Source organism: Mus pahari, chromosome 1 (assembly GCF_900095145.1).
Source record: "Mus pahari chromosome 1, PAHARI_EIJ_v1.1, whole genome shotgun sequence".
NCBI lineage: Eukaryota > Metazoa > Chordata > Mammalia > Rodentia > Muridae > Mus > Mus pahari.
In genome coordinates, this window is record NC_034590.1 from 130,977,226 (window position 1) to 130,990,743 (window position 13,518).

At 39.3% G+C, this 13,518-nt stretch overlaps 1 protein-coding gene across 1 annotated transcript in view; it reads right to left on the minus strand.

Annotated features, from left to right (window-relative positions):
- The window catches only part of Rorb (RAR related orphan receptor B), a 173,342-nt gene that overhangs the window by 73,944 nt on the left and 85,880 nt on the right, over positions 1-13,518 (minus strand). The window lies entirely within an intron of this gene.

Consider the following 13,518-nt stretch of genomic DNA (forward strand, 5'->3'; position numbering starts at 1 on the left):
CCTCCTCCTCCTCCTCCTCCTCTTCCACCCTCCCTTCCTCCCCCTTCCTCCTACATGACATGGTTTACTATATGGACCAGGTTGGCCTGGAACTCAGTATGCAGTCTAGTGTGACCTTGAACTCATGATCATCTTGCTTCAGCATCTAGTGTGTTGAGTTTATGGGTGTGTATATTTCTGGTAGCATTTTCTTCATTTATATTTGTACTTATTATCAGTAATACCTTTACAATGCTTCCTGCTGAATGTTATTTCATATCTTGCCTCTGAAAAAAGAACAAAGAAATGTATGTCCACGACACTCTCCTTCCTTAGCCCTGGAGGATGGCAGGGCTTTGTATAATGCTGGACTTTTACCTTATTTTGCCACAGAAAAAGCAAAGGTCCTTAATGTGGACTGAATTTTGCAAGTGAGGTAGTGTCTGCGCATACGCTAGACTCATTGTTTCTCATCCATGATGCTTACTAGGTGTTCAGACTGCTGTTCTTAGCACTATTAACCGGGAAAGTTATTTCCAAACTGCTAGAAAAGCATTATTAAAATATAGCTGTATTGGGGGGTCAGCAGAGCCTGGGGTGTTTCCAGTGATGTGTGTCATATCAACCACTCAGAAGATTTCTCCTCTCACCCTATTCAGTCAATTTTTTCTTCTTGTTTGCTGAGATAAAAATCATTGAGTAGAAACAATTGGTATTTAACATCCCACTTTTCCTAGTGGATAATGATGTTATGATCTGGAAGAATAATGAATTATTGTCTAATGGCTGAAAATCAAGAACTATACCCTAACAACTAAAGACTTGGGCACAAATGCTGCAGGGGTATTGCAGTAAATAAAGGTCAGTACATATCTTCTACTCTGGGATGGAAACACTGATAGAAAAGACAATCCAATTTGTCCGTGACCTTGCAACTAATGGGTCCAAGAATAGTTAGCACTAGGAATCTGAAAATTATCTTTTGGTTGCTGAAGGCAGTTGGCGGGGTGAAGTGTCGACCAAGCAGTTGCTTTAGGTATGTTTGACAAAAGTGCTTATTCTGATTTTTTGGGAGAGTCTAAATGGCTGCGCTGAGGAGTTGATATTCCTTTGGGTCTGAAAAGGGCAGGATCATTAGGATATTTTAAGCAGGCAAAATATTCAAACAATATTTACTCAGAAACAAGTCCACTTGAGATTGGAGACAGATTACTGTGCACACTGCACATGCCCTTTTTGACTTATTTGAGATTTCAGGTCATTAGTTTGAAAAATAGCCACTGAGCCTTTTAAAGTAATCTTATATTATGTAAAACAACATGTAACACAACAATAGTATGGATGTTGTTGCTAAACAAATGCCACCCTGCTTGGCTCCATTCACATATGGGCAAACTCTCAAGCTTAATGGCCAGGAAAATGTTATTCAACTTTTTAAAAGTTTATTGCAATATATATTACTATACCTATAGCAAACATTTATAGTTCCTTTCTCCTTCTTTCTGCCATTTACCAGTGGATTGCCATTTCTCCATATTTACTAGAAAATTGCAACTTTTTGGGTCTGAAAGTAGGATGTTCCCAGTGATAGACTACTTGTTTAGCATGTGTGAGGCCCAATGTTCTCATCCCAGCATTCACGAATACAATCCCCAGCCATGGTGTCAAAGGAAACCAGATGCAACACCAGGTTATCACTATTTCAAATATTTTAATACCTAGCAATACACCAAGTATCTACTTGGTTGATTCTTGTTCTTGAGCAACCATGAGGCACAGTAGAATTGTGACTAGGATCTTCCAAGATCCCAAGGAAGCCTTGTCATAGTAGAGAGGCTGGTCTGGAAGAAAATGACTAAAGACCAGACCTTTGGAATCACTGATTTGCACTGTGGGTCTTGGACATGAATTGGTTGGTATTTGGACCACTGTACTTAAGAGTCATGTCTTTGGTCAAGATCAACTCCTTTGTGTCTATTTCTCCTTTAATCAACTGGGATAATGATTCCTGTTTCAGTGATTTCCTAAAGAATAAAATGAAATCACATTGAAAGGTGATTGACCCGTGTCTGTCATAAAGACAGTTCCACCATGTGGTAGCCATTACTAAACAGGAACAGTTTCTACCTTATAGCTGAGTCCCATTTCCCTGCATCAGTGAAAAAGCCCCAGTGTAGACATGCCGGGTGCTTGTGTTTATCAGAACACACTCAGGAGCCAGTGTTGGGGATGAACCTATTTTGGAGATCAATTCCTAAAAGCTGTATTGCCAGAAAGTGTATGACGGTGAGTTCTTCCATAGACTGTCTACACCTTCCTTCAGAAATAGGCCATACCAATTCTTACTGCCTATAATGTCAAGGCAGGGAAGACACGGGTACTTCTTAAACAAAAGCTCAAGTTCTTCTGTTGCCACCAGAGCATTTACTTGGTCAGGTTGTTTTATTTAACACGATGTGCAAGAGTAAAACCCATCCTTAACACTTACTCTTTGGTACAATAATATAGAATTCATTCATTCATACACCATTTTTGAAAGTCACTGAATTCTTGTAGGTCAAGTTCAAAAATTCAAAATAGTTTGTATAAAGCTTTTTTTTTTTCATTGTATGTTTGTCTTCTGAGAAAGTAACTCAAATTCTGAGCAAAAAAGATCTTGGTCAAAGAGTGCTTAAGTTACCCAGGGAAAGAGTAGCAATAGATTGCTCCCGAGGATCTGAGAAGTTTCTGTAATGATAGTGAGGAGGGATCTTTGATGAGAATCTGGATGCCCCACCACAAAATGGCAGAACTTTTGTTTTACTAGGAGAAATTAAACATTTGTTCACATGTCTTAGAACTTAGAAGGGCATTAAATATGTTTGATATGCTAAATATATAGCTGCGTACTAATTATCTCTGAGGAAATGGCTAGGGTCATGAAAGGACTATTTACTTCAGAAGCTTCTGTACCATTAATACTGCCTATCTACCAATCAGATATCCCATATAAAAATCAAATTTTAAATAAACAAAACATTGTTAAATAGTTGTTCTTAGGGTTTATGTAATATTACACCATGTGATGAGCTTAAATTCATTCCAGCTTCCTCTTAAATGGTTTAGTGGTTTCTAAGAGGCTTTTCTCCTTCTTTAATAACTGTACATGTCTGTTTGCCTCTACTTTCCCCAGAAGAATAGTTTAGGAAAGACTATCGTCATGTTCCATACTCTTTGAAACACTGAGTGTTATGGGAATATTTCTATCACAGTATCCCCACCCAGACAATGAGCATTATCAGTTTCTAAAAACAGCCATTTCTGATGTTGTTGGTGAAGAGTTGCTTCTGGAAACTGTGACATTGTAATAAAATGACTCAGTTTACCTGTGAGTGATTTCTACCTGTTAGAGAACAATGAAATTTAGTTCTCATATGTTTTACAGCTGTATAATACCAATTACCAAAACATTAATCGAACAAAATTGAAACATTATTGAGATGAGCATGTTGTGTTTAGGAACACACACACACACACACACACACACACACACACGTAACAACAATCAACGAAGAAGGAGAATACAGATTTGAAAAGACAGCAAGGAAGAGTATATGGAAGGTGGGTGGATGGAGGAGAGAAAGGAAAGAAATGATGTAAATTTAATCTTGAAAAAAGTAAAAGATGTAGACAAATAGAAAAAAGATGAAAAACATGACTTTAAAGAGAGATTAGCTCAATGCTGAGATAAAAGTACATTTTAGATTTCTTGTGATCTGGTAAACTCTGAGTCATTTTAGTTCTTCTGTGACTAGAGGATAGTCCTTGTTAATCCTGACTCTTACTAATAAACCACATCTATAGTCAACCAAAGTCAGTGTGCTAATGAGTTTATTTCTGAAATTCATTTTCAAGTCTCTAGATCTGGGAAAGTCTCAGTAAGAAAGTTATTCTAAAGCCAACATCAGGTCTCAGGTTAAGATCAGCTATGACTGATGGTCTGAATGGGGGCTGCCGTGGTATTTTGTGAGGCCCATTAGTGACCCATGGACATTTATGACCTGCACTGTTTCCATGTCTATATTGCTTTTCAATGAGATAATTGGAACACCTCAGTTGTGCTGGATGGGTTTTTAAAATATGAATTTGATACAAGTTAGAGTCACCTGGGAAGAGAGAATTTCAAGTGAGGAAATGCTTCCATTAGATTGACTTGTGGCATTCTCTTGATTACTAATTGATGTGTGAGGGTCCAGCCCCACTGTGGGAAGTGCCATTTTTGGGCAGGTGGCCCTGTATTCTATAAACTGCAGGTTGAGCTTACCATAAAGAACAAACAAATAAACTGCATTTCTCCATGGCTACTGCTGTAGTTCCTGCCTCCTGGTTCCTGGTTCCTGGTTCCTGGTTCCTGGTTCCTGGTTCCTGGTTCCTGGTTCCTGGTTCCTGGTTCCTGGTTCCTGGTTCCTGGTTCCTNTTCCTGGTTCCTGGTTCCTGGTTCCTGGTTCCTGGTTCCTGGTTCCTGGTTCCTGGTTCCTGGTTCCTGGTTCCTGGTTCCTGCCTCCTGCCTCCTGCCTCCTGCCTCCTGCCTCCTGCCTCCTGCCTTGAGTTCCTGCCCTGACTGCCCTCAGCGATGGAGTATGACCTGAGAGTTGTAGAGTGAAATAAAGCATTCCCGGCATCTTGGTTCATTTTTGGTTATTTTTTTTATCATAGGAACAGAAAGCAAAATAAGATACCAGTAATAAGCTGGGAAGCTTGCCTTAATTTGCTATGAAGAAAATAATTATCTGTAGATAAATATTTTACATGATCAAAGACATCATTGTGTATGAGCATGTATCTCTCTGGTCTGCCTGATGTCTGAATGTTTTACCCTTTGACCATTTAAAAATACTTCTATTATTTTTGAGATTATAATATAATTACATCCTTGCTTTCTTTTCTTTCCTCTCTCCAAATGCTCTCATATATACTCCTTCCCCTTTTCTATCAAATTCATGGCCTTCTTTCTCATTAATTGTTGTTACATGGATATATTCCTAAACACACACACACATACACACACACACTCCTGCATGAACACATATTCCTAAATACACAAATATAACCTGATCAGTCTGTACAATGTTACTTGTACTTGTTTTCCAGACTGGCCGTTTGGTATTAAGTAATCAATTAGTATGTTCTTCCCTGAGGAAGCTATTCCTCCAGCTCTTGGTATTTCTTAGTTTCCTGTGGTTCTTTTCCCAGAATTGAGGCCATGAGACTTCCCTCTCCCCCTTAAAAGGTCTATTAGTGTTGTCCTTGCTCAGCTCATGTTTGGGTAGTCATGTTGGTACGACTCCAGGCATGTAACTTCTGACATCCATAAGAAACAATCTCATAGCAAACTCTCTGTTCCTCTGTTTCTTATACTCTTTCCACTCCCTTCATAAATTGATCATTTTTAAAAGACATTGCAATCTCTAAGACACTGAATCTAAGAGTAGCCAGACATGCACATATGCGTAATGACAGTTTTTGGCAGAACTGAGACAAAAATTGAGTTTGAGTTCAGTCTCTGGTGTTGAGATTCAATCTCACAGAACTCCCAAGTAAAGTCAAATATAAAATAGAGCAGGAGATTCAGCCTCTTCTGAGAGTGAATTGATGTCAGAGATGTGAGCCATACAAATATCTGGATGAGAAGACAAGATGGGAAGGTTTTATGGAGAATGGAGAAGGACACATTTGAAGCTCCTTTGAGTGCCACAACTGGACCCTTGTCTGATCAACCTGTCATTTGAGCAGATGGCCAAATTGCCAAGAGATGGTAGCATAAGAAGTTAGACATTTGTTAAAGAACAGTTTCAACTTCAGAATTTGTCTAGCTCTGGGTATTACTGAGGGCTTTTAGTTGGTAAATAATATTACTAATAATTTCTAGACTTGAAGATTGTGTAGGACAGTATAAGGAAAGAGATCTTATGATATATCCACAATGTCAGATAATCCTTGGGCTCATTTTCACTTCTTTACATGTGTTAATTGTATTTGGTGGAAGCAGAGTCCATAGTTTTGACCACATGTACACTAGTGAGGCGGGTGAGCGTAGAGAGAATTTAACAATCTGAAACTTCTTTTGAGTTGGGATATACCTACACCCCTCTCCCCAAAATGCACCCAATAACATAGAAACCTCCCATGTATCAGGTTTCAGGCCATGGATTAAGATGTTCCCCACTTGGAAGTCCTTTAGCAATTCTTCTTTTGTGGATACTTTTCATTCAGACATGTCATGTAATATCTGTGTTCTAGAGGCATGGGGTCCCATCCAGCCTGAACCAGTTTTGGGGATAGCTACAATAAGAAAATTGTGTCATTTGAGATAACTTTTCGTAAAAGTCCTCTATTTGCCATTGATGTTCTTCTATTCATGGTTAGGCCTTACATAGGAGAGGAGGGATGTCAAGAGAGCAAGAGATTTAGTCACACAGTACCTTAGTGAACTTCCTATGATGACAAATATGTTCTGCTTCTGTAATATCCTGTACGGTAGCCACTGGTGACATGACTAGGGACTACTTGGAATTTGGCTAGTGCAAACAAAGAGTGATGAATTACATTCAAAGTTTTCATTTTCAACACAAATTTAGGAAGCCAAATTCGTTGAATGTGGCTAGGGACCATCTATGGGAGTTCTTTCAAATAGGCAGGGGACGTAGTAGTTGCGCTGGGGCAACTTTGACTCACACTTGCAGTGGTTTCAGGGTTAATGTTGAGGCAAAGTTGTTAATCAACAGCCCCACTTTCCAGGTGTAGTCTCTCAGAAGGGAGTGATAGATTGAGTAGACCAGTGTGTGTTCTAAACCTGGGATTAGGGTAATCAAAACAGCCCCTAGTCATTTGCTTGATAAACACTCATGCTTTACAAGAGGAGAGGCAGACTCAGGAAGCCTGACAAGGAGGCCACAATAGACAACAATCATTATTTTGTAATTATTGTTGCATAACCCATTCTCTTCTTTGGGGCCTCAGAACAGCCAGCCTACTAGTTTATTAGTGGTCCGAGTGATCCAGCTGTGCTTATGTTGAGTTTTTCTTCCTCGATAATTCTCTTTCTTAAAGAAGTACTCTCTGGAGTTGACAAATGTCCTTACCTTTGTCCTGGACCCTTTCTCCCTCTACTGTTCTTGGGCAATTACTATGATTTCCTGCACTTCCACAGTACAGGCGCTTTCCATAATGACACAGAGAAAGAGAAAATGACTGGCTATCCAGGGATGAGATAGAAAGCCCTCAGTGCCACAGCTCTTTCTACTTAAATAAGACTGAATCAGAAGGAAAAGGACCTGCAATTTTTTTTTTTCCTTTTTGGTTCAGTTCATCACACCATACTCAAGCAGCTCAAACCCTTATTTTCCTCAGACATGAACCATATTTGATCAAGAAACTGAACTGGAGCCTTGGAGCTGGGATTTGGTTTCTGATGAAATTTTCATCTGGTAAAACAAGGACTTCATGGCATCAGGGTCTCAGGGCATCTTATTTTCTTATCATCTAGTCTTTAACTCAGGATACCCCAAAGGGCAAGTATGACTCCCCAACAACTCCAGCTCCTAACACTGCCTCCTTGCCCTTTTAATCTTTCCATAGAGCGGACTTAGTTAAAATCTAGTTGTAAAGCTTATCTACAGAGAAACCATATTCTACTTTCGAATTGAATCAAAAATATGATGTATGTTGAACAAAGGGTGTCACAGAACTGGGTGAAATGGTGACATAAAAAGGGAAAGTGATACGAAGCTGTTGCTTTCCGTATGCCCACCCGAAATCTTCCTGAATGGTGTGCTTTCTCTACCTCATCGATCTAATGCTTTAATTGACAGACAGTAATGTCTGATGGGAAAATAATGGTCTCTTAAATACCTGAGAATGAAAAGCAAATTAAGTTAGCACAGTGTAAAAGGCAAGTAATTACATGATGTCAATCCCATTATTTAAGCAGAATACAAAGACAGGGCATTTTTAGACGAGTGAGTGAGGCAGCTTTCTCAGGTGATTTAGGAGCAGAAAGCTCCAGGGAAGCCAGAACCAGGCTGGCCTGTATCCATTCTTCATCAAACCTGGGGTTGTTTGCACCAGCCTGTTATAAGGTAGCCACCATTGTGAGCCAAAACTTCCTTTTTCTTTTATGACCATATTTGAGAACAGGAAGATAACCTGACTGAATACAGAATAGACCCTAGAGAGTCACAGGGACTGTTTGTTGCTAGGACTATTGGTGTGTGTGTGTGTGTGTGTGTGTGTGTGTGTGTGTGTCCATCTTTGACCATGTCCAAGGATGGCTTTGTGGCTTCAGAAGGTTTTTGACCTTATGGCCTAGGTTTTATCAGCCACCACGGAGGGACATCCTCAGGGACCTGACATGTAGAATAATCACTAAGCTATGTCAGGGAAGCTCCATAAGGTGTAGGGTATTTAACGTGGAGAAAGATGAAGGACACATTGCAGGATGGCTAGCAACTGAGAGATCAATAAGCTAAGTCACCTCACTCACCCAATCCTCTTTCTTTGCTTCCCTCCATCCTTCTGTCTTTGCCCTTCTCCCCCATTCTTCTTTTCTTTCTCATTTCTTTATCTTTTAACTTCTTTATTCTCCTTCCACTTTCCTTGTTTCTTTTCTTTCTCCTCCCTTCCTTCTTTATGTTTCTTTTTTCCTTTCACTGCCCTGTCTCTCATTCTTTCCCATATTATATAGTATACCATATATATGTATATATGCATACATACATACACACATATGTGTGTGTTATTACCAAAAACATCAACAGGATGTAGATATATAACGAAAGAAAACTTCAAGTAATTTTATTTCCTAAAGAATATCAGTTAAGAGTTTAGACATATTTTTATGAATTTTTTCATGAATATTTCCAATCCCATATCTACCTGTCTTTCTGTTTCTTCATCTGTGATAATCAAGTTTAGTACACTGTATCAATATATACCCTATATGTAGGTTAGCATAATGATTTTTGTGGTGTTTTATACTCAGACAAGCTCATTTAAAATATTCTTTAAGGAGCAGATAAATATGCTCCTATCTGGAGCTTCCTAAAGGTTTGATGGAATTAACCACCAGGGGAGTTGGAACATGTAGAGTGTGGTGACAGCTCAGATGGGAAAGGGTGCACAATGCTCATAAGTGCACAGCTGGCGCTGATGGTGCACAGACTCCCACATTAGAGAGGCACCTGGATAAATCAGGACCCAAGCACATGAGCCTTCCTTATTCCAGCCTGTTTGTGATTATGCCGAGTGTGTTTTTCCCTTTTAAACACATACTGAAGCATCAGCTGTTCAGGCGTTTGTGGTATGAGGCATTACAGATCTCTCAGATGCGTCATGCCTGCTGTTTCCAGCACTGATTTTTCCATTGGATCTTCCTTGGAGATCTTTATAAAATATATTACATAATTTTAATTTTTCTCAGATACAATATTCTGAACATGTGTAGTTTTTGTAAATACTTATCTCACTTTCGAGGCCCCAGAGCATTGATGTGGAATGGAAAGACTCAGGTATTGTGAGGTGTGAACAAGTGCTATTATCTACATAAATGTGAGTCCAGAAGGCTGTATGCTTTCTGGACTCTAGGTTTCTATTTATGTCTCCAATATACTATTTTATAATTGGATCAGTGTATTTTCCTGAAGGAACAGTGTTGTTTGTGCTATCTTTTCTTTTCAACATAGTCTAATTCATTCTTCCTGTAGAGAGGGCTCAGATAGAAGGTAACCAAGATTGTTGTAATGGTGTGTAAAATGGGCTAAACACATACAAGTGGAGAGAAGCATTCATTTTTTGCGTGGTTCTGCATGGAGAAGGGATTACATTTATTGTGAAATTGGCTGCTTGTTCCGGGTATTTGTAGCTGCTTCCACTTTCTCTCCTTTGATCATTATTATAGCACCTGTCCCACAATCAGTAAATACTAATCAAATTAAATGAATATTTGGTGTACATTTTTGTAACTACACCACCGGAGAGTTGAGCAATGAATGGACAAATGGCCACACCTGAAAGACACCAAAGGAAAAAGCTGCTTTGACTCTCATTAGCTCAAGCAACAGTCCATAGGAACTAGGAAGACATTGGCTTCACAAGTTCAACTTGGGCCTGTCCCTGACAGCATTCCTTCATTTCTGATCCCTTTCCATTCCTTAATTTGGGTTTTGCACTAGTTTAAGCAGGCTCACAGTGCCTCCTCCTCTTCCATTGTAGGTTTTGACATACACCACTGATCATTGTGAGCCAACCTGGTTTGGCTCTTCAGATTCTGCTCAAGGGCATGTGCTTGCATCTCTGAGATGCTTCGTAAGCTCTTTAATCATCTGTCTCCAGAAACTGGTCTAGGCAGCCAGTGAGCTCTGAAATGGGAAACTCTTTCTCCAAGCTACTGGAGATTTCTTCCTCCCCAGTCTGACAATAGTATCACAAGGACATCCCAGAGAGGCTGTTGGCTGGCATTTCTCAGACTCTCATATGAGAGCGGTGCTCCAAACCTCAGTGCATGTTCAGACCATGTGAGCCAAAGAGAAAACTTTGGCTCACCAGGTGCTTAGAGTGTCTGAGAGGCAACACTTCATCTGTATATTTCTGCTCCAAGTACCAGATTATGGTGACCAGGAACTAAGGCCCCGGCTTGTATATCTTGAAATTTTCTGGGATGTGTGAATTAAGAGAAAAACAAAGGACTCCAAGGAAAGTGAATATGATGACAATGTTCTTTCTAGATTATCAAAATATGGGTTACTGTATACACACACACACACACACACACACACACACACAAAGTAACATTCTAAGGATTGGAAATTATTTTTAAAAATGGTTAAAAATGGGACCTCAGGAAAATAAGATATTACTGTTTTGCTCAAAGAACATAAAAATAAAACAAAAAGAACATAACAACCCAATGACATTCTGCTATATCCATAGATCAGTGTCTTGCTCCGTCACCATCAGGGAAGCTTCCTCCTACAATAGATGGGAACAGCCACTAGGACTTGTGACTGGAAAATGTGCAAGAGAGTGAGACCTTCCTTGGAACACTAGTCATAAATGGAATGTCTTCATCAAACCTCTCTTCTGTGAAAGAGGAGGTGAAGTGATTGCAAGGGTCAGAGATGATGGGTGACTCCAAGGAAACAGTGTCTTCCAGAAATGATAGGACTAATGCACAATGAAGAACATGCACAGGTGTAAGCCATAGGGATGCCAATGTTGAGACAGGGGAGTGGACAAGAAGCTATTTGCAATGGATGTCCACTGGAAAAAGAAAAATTAATTTTTTCAAAGGAGTATTCCTGGTATATTAATCAAACCTCATGGTAGGCACAATGTCTATGAGTAGATGGGCAACCCAAAATGAATTAAATGATATGTCTGTAGACTTTTTGTCTCACGTTTCATTTGGGTGTTTTTTTTTTTTTTTAAATCTTACTGGACTTTTGTTTATATATTTTGGTTTCTATGTTTTTAATATGTATTTCTTGTTTTTTGTTTGTTTTGTGTATTTTTTAAATAGACAGAAGGGAGTAGAATTGTGTTGAAGGAGAGGTGGGGATCTGGGTGGAATTGGGGATAAGGGAAGCATGATCAGAATCTTTTGCTTAAGTTGTTTTTATTTAAAAATATGAAAATGGCAGAAATTGAGAACTCAGGCCACCTCCAGCTGTGCTTTAGTAAATGAAATGTACTTAATATGCCTACTAGGATCCTCTTTATAGATACAATTGAACATGGACCCATTTGGCTTTTAACTATCAGGGAATTCATGTAAATTTCACTTTGAATAAAAACATGTTTTACATAAAAATAATGTCAAGTTTCATGAAAACCTGATTATTTTCTCGATAATCTTACACTAAGGCAGTAAAATAAATAATTAATTTAATTACTGGGACTTCCTCATTTATGGTCGTTCATATCAGCTGTCTATAGGATGTTTCTTAATTCGTTTCATTCACATTACCTGGCATAAATCTGTAGCTTTTATTTATTTGTAATGAATTCATAAACCCGTATTCTAAAGTATCTTTTAAAGATTAGGGATTTAATGTTAGGGAAGAGTCAGTGATAACCATGCCTATGGTGCTCTGCATACTGAATAGATGCCTACTCTGTGGTGGACACTGGCTTATTGCATGGAATACTATGGCCCCTGCTCAAGAGAAGAACTTTTATTTCTTTAGATCATTAATATTTGGTTTTACTCTGGCTCTCTGGTTTGTCTAGTCTCTGGCTGTTGGTTACCCCAGAAGTGTTGTGTATGGGTGCCATCTCATGGAGTGGGCCTTCAGTCCAATCAAATGTTGGTTGGTTACTCCCACAACCTTTGTGCCACTATTGCCCTCGTATATTTGGCAAGCAGGACAGCATTGTAGAACCAAGGGTTTGTGGTTGGGTTGGAGTTTACATTTCTTTCTTTTAGTTGGCTGCAGAGTACCTTCTCATACCGAAAACATTAAAATGTAGGGATAAAGGGTCTATGCAGGTGTCAATTCCACCTCTCTGTGTTCAGTGAATTGTATGGTTATCTTTACCAATGAGACTTAGCTTTTAGTTTGTGGACTCATTGTCTTTGCAACAGTCTGGATAGTTTAGGGTTTTCCATGGGATCTGTTTGGCCAACAACTCAATTGCATGTAAACTAGTCCAGGTACTGGAAGTACTGTTTGTGAAAAGAGATGGCCAGTTGGGACTCTGTCTCCCCTATTATTGGGAAACTTCACTAGGGTCACCTTAATATATTTTAGGAAGTTTCCACTGCACTAGGTTTCAGTACCACCCCTTAAATGCCCTTCTATTCTAGCTGTCTCTCCTTTTCTTCCCTCCATCATCCCATCTCCTCCCCCCCACTTGATCCTCCCCCTTCAGTTCCCCCCACCCCTAGTCTGGGAACATTTTAAAAAGCATTCTGGTGGTGGTGGTGAAAGTTTAGATATTCAGTTTGCATTAAGATCCATTGTATAAGAGTTTAGTCAGCTGGGGACTTAAGTGCTTTCTAGCTAATGCTTGATAGAAAATATCTTCATTCTTTCTCATTTTCAATACCATTTAGCTAGATATGAAATTCTCATTAAAACAATCAAGTTACTATGATTATGAGGATTTATAGGGTGAAAATGGAACTAATCCTCACAGGGTGAGAGCACATCTGTACAATACCTCCTGGTGTCTCCTGAGGGACAGAACGCCCAGCTGGCTGGGCCAGACATCTAGATGTGACATGACAGGCCATCACAGGAAGATCTGACTTCAAGCAAGTACAAATGCCTTTTATTTTACACACACTCTTTTATTTAACCCTCATGATAATTCCTCCTTATAAGTGAAGAAAGATAATGATGAAGGTTAAGGCAATTTCCAAAGCACCACAATATGGTGGTAGGATCAAATCTTGAGCCTAAGACTGACTTAGGCCATTGTCAGAGTACAGAGTTTTAACCATAGATACAGCTCTCTCTCTCTCTCTCTCTCTCTCTCTCTCTCTCTCTCTCTCTCTCTCTC